This window comes from Onychomys torridus, chromosome 3 (assembly GCF_903995425.1).
Source record: "Onychomys torridus chromosome 3, mOncTor1.1, whole genome shotgun sequence".
Lineage (NCBI taxonomy): Eukaryota > Metazoa > Chordata > Mammalia > Rodentia > Cricetidae > Onychomys > Onychomys torridus.
Window position 1 is genome coordinate 65,299,459 of NC_050445.1, and position 12,468 is coordinate 65,311,926.

At 43.8% G+C, this 12,468-nt stretch overlaps 1 long non-coding RNA gene across 1 annotated transcript; it reads left to right on the forward strand.

The window, feature by feature from the left end:
- Nucleotides 1-66: 66 nt before the first annotated feature.
- On the forward strand, nt 67-12,452 carry LOC118580436. The gene is made up of 3 exons (XR_004944531.1): nt 67-185; nt 8,471-8,568; nt 12,422-12,452. It is a non-coding gene; the product is annotated as an uncharacterized LOC118580436 (long non-coding RNA).
- Nucleotides 12,453-12,468: the final 16 nt, after the last annotated feature.

Consider the following 12,468-nt stretch of genomic DNA (forward strand, 5'->3'; position numbering starts at 1 on the left):
TCCGCAGCGCCAGGGGGCGCTGTGGCGTACGCGGGCCCGGGATTGGCGGGGCGCCGCTCTCTGGGCGGGGCGTAGAGGCGGTGGGAGGACTTGCGGCGGGCCGCCTCGGGTTCTTCTCGGGCCTGCTCCGTCGGCGGCTTCCGCGCGTTCCGCCGGCCACCATGGGGAAGCGAGACAATCGCGTGGTGAGTACTCGGTGGGGAACACCGACGGACGGCGCGGGGACGGGAGGTAGGCGAGCGAGCGGAAGCCGTCGCCCGTCGCGGCGGGGCCGCCGGCCGCGGCGCACCTGCGGGCCCCGAGACCCCCGCGCCTTGCGGTGCGCGTGCGCGTGGCTCGCCCTCGGCGCCGCGGTCGGCGGGCTCTGCGGGCCCCGGGGGCGGCGAGCGCGGGGCCGGCGTCGGCGCCGCCTGTGCGGAGACGGAGGCCGAGGCCCAGGCGCCCGCAGCCCGACCGCGGGGCCAGGGGTGCTCCAGACGGCTGGGCCCACCCACGGAAGTTAGCGACTCGGGAACCCAAGTTTCTACCTGTGCGAGCGGGGGCCGCGTTATCCCAGCCGGGCCGCAAAGGCGGTGCGGTGATAGTGAGTGCTCCCCGGCCTCCAAACGTCCGTTTAGTTCCGGGATGGAGCCCCTTCAGTCAGGAACATTGTTAGACGGTTCAGAAAGGGTCTTAACTCCCGGCTTCAAGACGAGGCCCGCGTCGTCTGGACCGTAGACTGGAGTTGAAATGGCCGTGTGCATGGGGCATCCTGAGTTCGACGTCCTCAAGAGCTTGGGCCTCTTAGTATTTATTAGTCCTCTCACGCTTGGAAATCACCCCGTTTTCTGGAGATTTCTCAGTTTAGTTTTGTTTTCACCGATGATGCTCTCGTGGATTTAAAGATTGTAGGATTGCTTACAAACATGAGTTTTCTTTCAGAAGTCCAAAATGTCCCATTTTACTGGAAACTTTCCATTCTTATACATCCCTAAGGCATTTTTGAAACATGAAACTAGCTTCGTTTACTGGGGCGTTTTGACAGCTCTGAACTGTTTTGTTGTCCTAGCACAGAATGTTCTGGTAGCCTTTTGTTTGCACTTCAAAGATTATAAGACTGAGAACATTAATTCAAGAGACAGGAGATGTAGATCCGATGAAATCTCTAATTTGTAGAGGACAGGTTGAGGCTGCTTAAACTACGACCAGAACTTGGCTCATTTGACATTTGGTTCAGTACTTAATAACTCTGCATTTTTTTTCCCTGTAAAGGCTCACTTTTTAACAGCAATTTTAAACCACAGATATCTATCCATTTCCGACACATGCACACCTTCTCCATTATCAATATCCCCCACCGAGAAGGTACATTTGTTCTGGTGAACTTGTGGTTTATATTTCAGGAATCACACCATGGTGTGCATTTTGTGCCTTTGGACAAATTAGTAATGATACGCATCCACCATTATGATGCATTATCACTGAAAGTCTCCGCTTCAGTCACCCCTGTCTGTTCAATTCACCGCAGTCAGCGCCTTCTTTATTGGCTCCATAGTTTTGCCAGGACTTGATTTTGAATGTTTGTCTATGAAAATACTAACTGTTCTGTTATTCTTATTCAGAGATGGCCTCAGAGGCAGTCCAGTTCTTTTTCTTACACTGATGATATTGTCATGGTGTTAAAGATTATAGGATTTCAGGATTTAAAAAAAGCAAACCCAAACCTTTAGGGGACTGGAGTGAAGCCTCAAGGGTAAGAGCACATGCTGCTCTTTTTTTTTCCTCTTTCTTAATTATGTTTATTTTTTGTGACACGGGATCTCTCTGTGTGTCCCTGACTGACCTGGAACTTTATAGACTAGGTTGGCCTGTACCCACCTCTGCCTCTGGAGTGTTGGGATAAAAGCATGAGCCAGGAGGTCTGGCACATGGTGCTCTTTCAGAGGACTGAAGTTCCATTCCCAGCACCCACATCAGGCCATCCATAGCCCTCTGTAACCCCGGCTCCAGAGGATCCAGGGCCTTTTTCTGACATTTATGAGAACGCGCGCGCGCACACACACACACACACACACACACACACACACTTTAAAACTTTAGATGTCGTTGCACAGTTGCTTTGTTGTTTTAGTCATGTCTATTCATTTTGTGTGTATCTGTACACACCTGCCACAGTAAGTTTGTGAAAAGCCAGAAACCAATTAACCAGGATTTCTCTTCCTCTGTTGTGTAGATTCCTGGGATCAAACTCAGGTCATTGGGCTTGGATATAAAATATCTCCTCTTAAACAGTGGTTTTTATTTTGTTTTTTTGTGGGGTATGTGTTTGTTTTGTGGGATGTTTGTTTGTTTGTTTTGGAAGCTGTAGTTAACAACCTTTGAGGCTACTGAGAGCCCAGCTTGAGTCCTTTAGAAATACTGCCTTGACTATGAGTCACTCTTCAGCCCTTAGAGAAGCTTTGGGTTCATAGGAGAGTTGACTAGAAGTGACAGAGATCCTGAGTGTGTGCGCGCGTGTGTACTCCTACTCATGGATAGCCTGAACGTTTTAGTTCTTGGCTTCTGTAAAAGGACCACTACATTCACAGTTCCTTTGTGCCTGTTTTCTGGAAGCCTGCTTCACACTCTTTTTGGTAATCTGTGTCCTCTAAAGTGAGTAGATATGTCCTCTAGGTAAATGAAGCACGAATCTTAAAAGGTCTTATCAATAAAAACAAACCTGGAGCCAGGTAGTAGAGTGAATGCTAGACAAAAGAGAAGCAGAACAAGCCACAGCTACCTCACCTTGCCAGTTCCTCAGCTGATTCTATTTCCTCAGACTGAAAGCCTCTGAGTCCTCATATCCAAATAGATCTCAGCTGAACTGCTGCTAGAAGCCTAAAAGCTTAACCACCCAAATGCTTCTAGTTCCTGGTTTTCACGCCTTATATACCTTTCTGCTTTCTGACATCACTTCCTGGGATTAAAGGCATGTGTCACCATGCCTGGCTGTTTCCAATGTGGCCTTGAACTCACAGAGATCCGGATGGATCTTTGCCTCTGGAATGCTAGGATTAAAGGTGTGAGTGCCACCATTTTCTAGCCTCTGTAACTAGTGGCTGTTCTGTGCCCTGACCCCAGATAAGTTTATTAGGGTGTGCAATATTTTGGGGAGCACAATACCACCACGGGTAAAGACAGGCAAAGCAACAAATCAGGTTCTGCTCATGCCTCCCACAGTTGTCCTACGTTGCTCTTTTGGTGCCTGCACACATGTGTGTCCCCTTGAGCCTAGCTTGCTGTTATGAGTTAGAATAACAAGTCGTTTCCTTTACTTGAGCTCATGCAGCCACACAGTTGTAGTCGTGTATAATATGAATGTGTGACTTACAAAGTCAAGATATTTATTATTGTAATTTTTATTACATCTTAATTTTTCGCTTGTCTGCTGTGGATATTGCTCTGTATAAATAAAATGCTGTTTGGCCAATGGCTAGGCAGGAAGTATAGGCGGGACAAGAGAGAAGAGAATTCTGGGAAGTGGAAGCTGGGGGAGGAAAGACACTGCCAGCCACCGCCATGACAGAAAAAAGATAAGGTACTGGATAAGGTACTGGTAAGCCATGAGCCACGTGAAAAAGTATAGATTAATAGAAATGGGTTAATTTAAGATTAAAAAAAAAAAAGTACATAACAAGAAGCCTGCCTCGGCCATACAGTTTGTAAGTAATATAAGTCTCTGTATGCTTTTATGGTTGGTTCTGAGTGTCTATGGGTCTGGCTGGTGAGAGAGATTTGTCCTGACTGTGGGCCACGCAGGAAAACTAACTACACATGTCTATATGTGTGAGTGCCAGGAGACAACTTTCCAGAGTCAGTAGTAAGTCCCAGGGGTCTAACTCGTGCCCTCAGGCTTTGAGGCACATGTCTTTACTCACTGAGCCATCTCCCCAGCCAATGGCACGGTCTTTAAAATGATCAGGCTGGGTGAGAGTGACGCCTCACTGATTAAGAGAACTGGCTGGTCTTCCAGAAGACCCAGGGTTGCTCTCCAGTTCAGACATTTTTTAAGCCCTCTTCTGACCCCCCTGGGAACCAGGCACCAGAGGACAAAAAAGGGTGTAGGATTCCCTGGAATGGGCATTACAGACAGTTGAGAGTTGCCATAAGGTTTTGGGAACTGATCCCAGGTCCTCTGCATGAGCAGCAGATGCTCTTACCTGCTAAGCATCTCCCTCACCCCTAGTATTTCTTTTATCAAGGTAGTTAATTAATCTTTTTTTAATAATATATTTATTTTTATCTTATGTGCATTGGTGCTTTTTGCCTGCATGTATGTCTGTATGAGGGTGTCAGATCTTGGAGTTACAGGCAGTTGTTAGCTGCCATGTGGGTTGTGGGAATTGAACCTGGGTCATCTGGAAGAACAGTCAGTGCTCTTAACCACTGAGCCATTAAGCATATAAAATGGTGAAGGGGGTGAGCTGGAGAGCTAGCTCAACAGATAAAAGCACATACTGCTCTTGGAAAGGACCAGAATTTGGTTCCCAGCACCCACATTAGGTGGTTCACAACCATTTCGATAACTACAGCTCCGAGACATCCAACACCCTCTTCTGACCTCTACAGTCACACAGACACATACACACAATCAAAAAATAAGAAAAATAAAATTGTTGAGGGGAATGTCTTCTCATTTTGGTGCACATGCATTCATTTTTTGGTTTTGGTATTGATTAAAATGCTTTTTTTTTTTTTTTTTTGGCAACTGTTTTTGCTTTTCACTTTAGAACCTTGGACATCTTTCCAAATCACAAACTATAGATCTACTTCATTTTTTAGTAACTATATAATATTTCATTTAGGGGACATACTTGCAGTATATTTTATGAATCCTAATTTGATAATGGCCTAGGTGTTTTCAGTTTTTACTGTTGTAATTTACTTGGGCTGAGTGGTGGTGGCACATGCCTTTAATCCCAGCTCTCGGGAGGCAGAGCCAGGCGGATCGCTGTGAGTTCGAGGCCAGCCTGGGCTACCAAGTAAGCTCCAGGAAAAGGTGCAAAGCTACACAGGGAAACCCTGTCTCAAAAAACCAAAAACAAAAAAACAAAAAAAAAAAACAAATTTACTTGGGATGGTCCTTTTATGAAGTCACACTCTTTAGACATAATTTTTACAATTTTAAACTTAAAATGTTTTACCATTGGGGACTACTAAAAAGCCAGCAGTTAAAAGTATTTAGTGCTCTTGTGGAGAACCTGGGTTTGGTCCCCAGCACCCAGGATCTCTGGGGCTTGCTAGCCAGCCAGTGTAAGTTTGTGAGTTTCAGGTTCAGTGAAAGACCCAATCTCAAAAAATAAGGTGGAGAGCTATTGACGGAGACACCCTATGTCAGCCTCTGGTTATGCACACGCACGCACGCGCGCGCACACACGCGCACACACACACACACACACACACACACACACACGCACATACACACACGCACACACAGAGTATGCCTCTGTATTTTGCGTTTGATACCCATACCTTGCCTTGATTCTCTAAATATCCCTAACATTGGGAACTTCTAACATTCCTTCCTGCTCATAAGAAACTTATGTCAGATTCCAAGTAATTAGGCAGTGTTGTCTTAGTGGAGGTGATTGTCAGCATGTGCTGCCTAACAGTGGTTTTCTATTGTTTACTCTGCCAGAGAAATCTGGAAGTCTGTCTGTCACATATGTTAGAAAGGTGGAAATGGTCAATTTTTTACAGGTTTTGATAAAGTGGAGCAAATACAGTGCGTTCTTTGTTTCTTTCAAGTGTTAAGGCCTTAAAATTAACTGAAAGTAATTATCTTTCACCTAAGTTCCTATCATTTATAGAGTAAACATTTATCAACTTGAATTAATTAAACTTGGGAAAACTGAATATGAGGATCAGGAGGTTGAGACTGGGCCAGGCATGGTGGTGCATGGTTATGATCACAGGCTGAGACAAGGGGGTTGAGAGTTCAGGACAGACTACAGCTAGTCTGAAAACAAAACAGATTTTATATCTAGAGCAGATTTTAGCAAATCACCATCTCTACCAGAAACCATCACTAAACAAAGAAACATTTCCTTTATTTTGTCTCTGTTTTTGAGGGGAGACAAGTCTCTGAAGTGTGTGTTTATCCTACTATAGTAACTGTAAAATACATTTATATATATATATATATATATATATATATATATATATATATATATACATTTATATATATATATTTATATACATACGGTAAGTAGGCTGTAGCTCAGTTGATGGTGAGTTGATGACGCTTGCCTAGAGTGCACAAAGCCTTGAGTGTGATCCCCAGCACCATGTAAAATCAGGCATGGTGCATGCCTGCAATTTTTGCACTCAGAAAATGGAGACAGGAGGATCAGATCTTAAGTCATTTCCATGTCCTCAGAGTACATTTTATTTTTGTATAAACATATACTCTCACATATTTCCTTCAACTGCTTCTGTTGAGCATTTCAGTTGGTATGAAAGCAGAACAGGGGACACTGATATGTTGTTTCATGTATCATAAAACTTAACACCTTTTTTTTTCCTTTTGAGACAAGGTCTCATTGTGTTGCCCTTGCTGGCCTGGAATTTACTATTGTAGACCAGACTGGCCTTGAACTCACAGAGATCCCCCAACCTCTTCCTGAGTGCGTGCATTAAAGGGGTGGGTGCCCCACCATGCCCAGCAACCTTGGCCGATTGAAAGTTCAGTGTCATTGGCTGCGTTCATGGTGCTCTGCGACCGTCTGTCTACTTGCAGAACTTTCAGAATCGCAAGTGAGCTGTGCACACTGAAATGGTGACTCCCAAGCTTCTCTCCCCTGATAAGCCCAGGTCTGTCTTCTGTCTCTGGATTTGCTTCTTACAGACATCTCCTAGAAGTGGAACTGCGACACTGTCCAGTTGTGTTTCTCTTACCTCACTTAGCATAGCTGTTTTCAAGACCCATCCAGATACAGTATTAGAATTCAGTTTTTGAAAATGGAGTCGGGTGTGTGTTGTGGTTATCTAGTCATCCATGGATGGACATTTGTTTTGTTCTGCCCATTGACTGTTGTGAGTACTGACTGCTACTGTGAACACTGGTGTGTGTCTACTAGAGTCTGCGTTGCATTTGTTTGGGTGTCTGTAGTCGCTAGATGTGGAATTGGAGTTTCGTGTGGTACTTCTTGAAGAACACTAAATTACTGTCTGCAGCAGCTATTCCATTTTATACTCCCACCAACAGCGGTGCACGAAGGATCCCACTTTCTTCCATTTGTAACAATTCTTGTCATTTTCTGGTTCTTTGCTAATAGCCTCCCTAGTAATATTGAGATTCTTTCTTGTGTTTATTGGCCATTGATGGTGTGTGGAGTCATATCTATTTGCTCAGTTTTAAATTAGATGATCAGGTGTTTTGTTGTCTTTTTATACCCTGGGCATTACTTTCTTATTCAGGATATGGTTTGCCAATGGTTTCCCATTCTGCAAATTGTCATTTCACTATTTGCAGCACTTTATTTCTTCTGATTTTAAATTATTTGGGGCGTGGAGAAATGGCTCAGTGGTTAAGAGCACTGGCTGCTCCTCTAGAGGGCCTGGGTTTGAGTCCAACACCCACATGGTAGCTCACAGCTCTGTAACTCCATTCCCAGACACTCCAGTGCACTTTTCTTTTTTCTTTTTTCTTTTTCTTTTTTAAGATTTATTTATTTATTGTATATACAGTGTTCTGCTTACATGTATGCCTGCAGGCCAGAAGAGGGCACTGGATCTCATTACAGATGGTTGTGAGCCACCATGTGGTTGCTGGGAATTGAACTCGGGACCTCTGGAAGAGCAGCCAGTGCTCTTAACCTCTGAACCATCTCTCCAGCCCCCTCCAGTGCACAGATAGACCTGCACATAAAATACATTTTTAAGATTATCTTGGGCTTGGTTTTGAGATAAAGCATTATGTAGCTACTCCTGACCTTCCTGCCTCTAGCTCCTAAGTGCTAGAATGGTAGGTGAGTGCCCCTGTGACTGGCCACCATTTTATGAAGTCCTTTTTTTTTGTTGATTGTAACTCAGTTTTTGATGTTAATTTGAGAATACAGTTGCCATCAGTATGGACTAGGAGATTTAGCACTAAGGCAGTTTTGTTTCTTTGGAAGTGGGTTTCTTAATTTGCCAGTGGCATAGGGTGATCACTTTCACTGGGATACTGGGTTTCAGGAAAAGTTACCCTAAAGGCTTCAACAGGTGAGAGGCATCATTACTTTTCAAATCTCTGCTAAAGCGACAGCAGCATGTGTCATAGGGAGTAACTACTTATCTCACGAACATTCAAGGCTGTGCAGAAGAATAAACTGTTTTGTAATAAGAGGTTGATTAGTCAGCGTGTTCATGCTTAGCTGGATATAGTATTCATTTGTACTAATACTACTAGATAGAAGTGACTGTCCTTCGTGGTTATTGTAATAAAATGAGTTTGTGCTCTTTCCTCAAGGCCTACATGAATCCAATAGCGATGGCTCGATCGAGGGGTCCAGTCCAGTCTGCAGGGCCAACAATCCAGGACTATCTGAACCGACCGAGACCTACCTGGTACTTCTCCGTTTACCTGTTCATAAGGTTTAGTTGTACTGCCTTGTTGAGTGAGTGTTGAGCAGTTGCCAGATAACAGGTGCTTTACTTATTTTTAAGAACTTCATACAGGAGTGTTGTATTTATGTCATTTCCACCCGTTTTCTGTTCCTGCTCCTCTGAAATTCATGACTTCTCTAATATTGTTACATATGCTTGCATCCTATTGAATTGAATTCATCTTTTATCTAAGGCTGGCCAGTTGGGTTTGGATGACCTATCAGGGAATTCGTCCCTGAAAAAAACTGATTCATACTCATTCATTCTTTCTCTTTCTCTCTCCCTCCAGCGGCCCCCTACCCACCCACCTAACCCCAGCATTCCTGTAACATCTTCATCCAAGTTGGCTTGTCATCTGGTGGTGTCATTATGCGGATCTTATTTAGGCAGTCGTACTGTGTAATGATTGTGTAATTTCATGGGTGCATTTCCCCTGCCATGTCTAAAAGACACTATCTCTTCTCAGTGGGCATCTTGGTTATGGGCTCTTAAAATCTTTCTGCCCCCTTTCCCTGAGCCTTACATGTAGAGGTTGCTTTGTAGATGTGCCAGTTTGGGGTAAGTACCCATATCTCCATCTGTTGCAAAAAGAAGCTTCTCTGTTGAGGCATGAGACCTGCCCTCATCTGAATATAAGTATAAGTATTTAGAATATGTTAGGAGTTTTATCTGATTAGGAAAATGGCAGTAGTAGGTTCTCCTCCAGGGTCTGTGGTCTTACTGGCCACAAGCAGTTGACTAAATTTGCAGTATTAGCTGTGAATTTCCTCTTACATGGGCCTTAAGTCCAGTTAGCTGATGGCTACCTCCAAGCTAAAGGTGTCACTCTTGCACCAGTAGGGATATGCTGTGCTCATCTTTGTGGTTCATAGGCTTTACCACTGGTGTCTCTCCCTTGGCAGCCTGGATAGCACCTTCAGATACTTCCAGAGCTGTCCTCAGAAAGGAAGCCCATGTCAGTCCAGCTTGACTCCTCCAAGTCCCTTGTCCAAAGTATGTAATCAGTCTACAGCAGTGGGCTCTTACCTTCAAGTTCTGGGAGGCCACCAAAGGTAGTGGCCATAGCCTATATTGTTTCGGTAATCTCTGACCCCTTGACAAACAACTCAGGGAAGTTTCCCATGCTTGGCACTGGGTATTTATTGTTATAATCTAAGGCTCCTTCAGGTAGCATTATCATCCTGGGGACAACTCCCATTTTTAATTATGTTGTGTGTTTACTTGATTTTAGCTGAAGTTTAACTGTGCCCATCTGCCTCCTGTAGCCACTCAGACCCAAGTAAACATACAGAGGCCTGTATTTATAAACTGTATGGCCATGGCAGGCTTCTTGCTATCTAGTTCTTATATCTTAAATTAACCCATTTCTATTAATCTATAAGCTGCCACGTGGCTTGTGAGTTACCAGTACTTTTACATCTTGCTTCTCATGGAGACGGCTGGCAGCATCTCCTGACTCAGCCTTTCTCTTCCCAGAATTCTCCTCTCTGTTTGTCCCACCTACCCTATACCTCCTGCCTGGCTACTGGCCAATTAGCGTTTTATTTATCAATCAATCAGAGCAACATATTCACAGCATACAGAAAGACATCCCCAGCATTTGATTCTTTGTTTTGGATGTTTTTGTATATCTGGGTATTGATCCTCTATCAAAAATTCAAGTAGCAGTTCTCTATTAGCTTCCTCTTCACTCATTTGTTTCCTCTGCTATGAGAAACTTCAGTTTCAATGAGGTCACATTTGTCAGTTGTTGGCTTTAATTTCTGGTCAAATTGAGTCCTGTTCAGGAAGTCCTTTCCTGGCCCTGTATCTTGTAGGGCACAGCCTGTGTTTTCTTCTAGAGGGTTTAGCCTTTCTGCCTCCCATTGAGGTCTTTGATCCATCTGGAGTTGATTTTTGTTGTTGCTGGTTTTGGTTTTGGTTTTTCAAGACAGAGTTTCTTTGTGTAGCTTTGGAGCCTGCCTGGAACTCACTCTGTAGACCAGGCTGGCCTTGAACTCACAGAGCTCTGCCTGCCTCTGCCTCCTGAGTGCTGGGATTAAAGGCATGTGCAACTACCACCTGACTAGATTTGATTTTTGTTCAGGATAATAAATGTGGGTCTAACTTTGTTCTCCTACATGTGGACATCCAGAATAATGAGTGATTTTTAAAGTAACATTTAACAGGGATTTTGTTTTGAATATATGATTCACACACATGAGCAAAATAGACATTTGAGAACCTGGCATGGCTAAAACACTTGGAAGGAGACTTCTATCACTCTCTTCTGAAGTCTCTAACATGTCTCACTTAACCTTGCAGTCATGTGCTGTTTAAAATGATGGGGCCTTCAGTGAGATCACGGAGAAGTTAGAGAGGAGTAGTAGGAATCCTGTATGGTGCTGTCCAAGTGTAGCAGCTAATTCAGGCGAGTCAGAAAAACTGGAGGGGTAGCTCTCATCTTTTGTATATACACAGTCACAGTTTCGGGCACTATTATTTAATATTTCATCCTTTTTATTACTACTACAGTCCTGAAGTAACAAATCACCAGCTGCAGAATACCCTGAGATCCAGGCAGCTGTAGTTGATGCTTACTGTATGCTATAGGGAATCCTTTCAGCTCAGATGTCCATCTCTTCCAGTGTACTTAATTATTGTTCTTAACTACTGTGGCATACCAGAAAAGTTCCCCCAAATAAAATGTTATTTTGCCTTTAATGCTAAGAGGGGATGGAATTTAAAGAGGAAATGCTCAAGAACACATTTTAATGCCCATGAGTCAGAAGCCTTTAGAACAACCCACAGATTGGGTAATTCATAAGAGCACGTACAGGAGTCCTGGCAGATAATCCCACTCTTAACTTTAACAGTGACAACAGAAGGATGTCAGGTCCTGTTGAAAAGGGGAACGGACGGTGGAAAGTCAGCTGCAGGTTCACAAGGGGTCTTGCTAACAGAATCATACAAGACACACCTATTCCTCTAGCAAGGAATTAGGACAACATGTGGGATGTTGCCAGCCCAGAAGACTCATTAGGTGTTTGGTGCCCAGGATTTTTATTGCTGGTTAGTCAGCCTCTGCCGTCACATTCTCAAATTCCGCATTCCCGGAAATAAAGCAGGCACTCACCCTAAACTGTACTGAGTCTTTCCACTTACAGAGTTTAGACAGAATAAGCTACTTTTTTTAAAATCATTTATTTTTATTTTATGTGCATTGGTGCTTTGCCTCCATGTATGCCTATATGAGGGTGTCAGATCTTGGGGTTACAGACAGTTGTGAGCTGCCGTGTAAGTGCTGGGAATTGAACCTGGGTCCTCCAGCCCCAGGGATATGCTGCTCTAATGAGGGATGGAAGACATCCAAAATCCAGCTCCAAGATGCTCACCTTAGGCCAGGGGTCCAAGAAGGTAGGCTGTATGAAGCCTTTGGCAGGCTTGTCAAGTGTTTTATGTCACGGGCCTTACTATGGAGTGTAACATTGAGTGAGATAGACTTACTTGGCTCATCCTAACATTGACAGCTTGTGGTCTGAGGCAGATGTCTTCCTTTCTCTGAACTTGAGTAAGGCAGTAAGGTACCTATTACTGGGTTGTTGTGAGAGTTAATCAAAATAATAATTAAGCATTCTGGGTTTAGAAGAGGAATGATATCACTTGGTGGGCTTTATTATGATTATTTACATGGTTGTAAACGAAGAAATTTGAACTACCAATACGACAAGGGTCTTAGAATATTAAAATGTTATTTGCAAAAAAATTTATCTTGTTTCTGTCCATCCACTTAAATTGAAATGCTGGAAATTGTATTTGTCTTTCTGTTTTTAAGGGAGGAAGTAAAGGAGCAACTGGAAAAGAAAAAGAAAGGTTCCAAAG